This window comes from Myotis davidii, unplaced genomic scaffold (assembly GCF_000327345.1).
Source record: "Myotis davidii unplaced genomic scaffold, ASM32734v1 scaffold586, whole genome shotgun sequence".
NCBI classification, from domain to species: domain Eukaryota; kingdom Metazoa; phylum Chordata; class Mammalia; order Chiroptera; family Vespertilionidae; genus Myotis; species Myotis davidii.
In genome coordinates, this window is record NW_006296809.1 from 637,781 (window position 1) to 638,428 (window position 648).

The window sequence follows — 648 nt, forward strand, 5'->3', positions numbered from 1 at the left end:
GCTCACACCTGACCAGCAGCACACCAGGGGCGGGCAGAGCGAAGGCAGAGGTAGGGAGCGGGCACTGTGGGGGCACCAGCCAGCGCCTGGGGTTGCTGGTAGCCGCTGGGGCGAGGGCAAGGGTGAGGAGGGTTAGCCACAGTGACTCCAGAAGTGCCAGATGCAGGTGGTCACAGGCAGGGGCTCACACAGAGGGCAGGCACGCCGCACCCCTCCTGGCACCGGGCACTGCCAGGTGGTCAGCACAGGAAGAAGCCTTGGTGAGGGTGCGCGGGTCTGCCCGGAGAGGGGCCCGGCCAGCCTTCCGGCCACAGTGGGTGTGTGGGCAGCAGCATCCCTGGCCGATCCTGGGCTCCCGGCCCCAGCGCAGGAGGAGGTGGGGCGTCCTGTCGGTCATGCTGTGGTGGCGGCTTGCGATCCAGACCACAGAGCAAGGTCCAGCTGGGCAAGGCTGGCGCCTGGTCTGCCTTCCGGACCCAATGCCGCCCCTTCAGACCAGGCCCCTTCTTCCCAGCATCTGCCCCCACTTACCACAGGAAGTCCTCATCAGAGGCAGCACTGCAAAACGAAAAGGGGAGCTCCCTGCCTGGAGAACTGCCAGCTTCCCCCCAAGGTCAGAGGAACTCACCCCTGAGCTGCTGGAGGCCA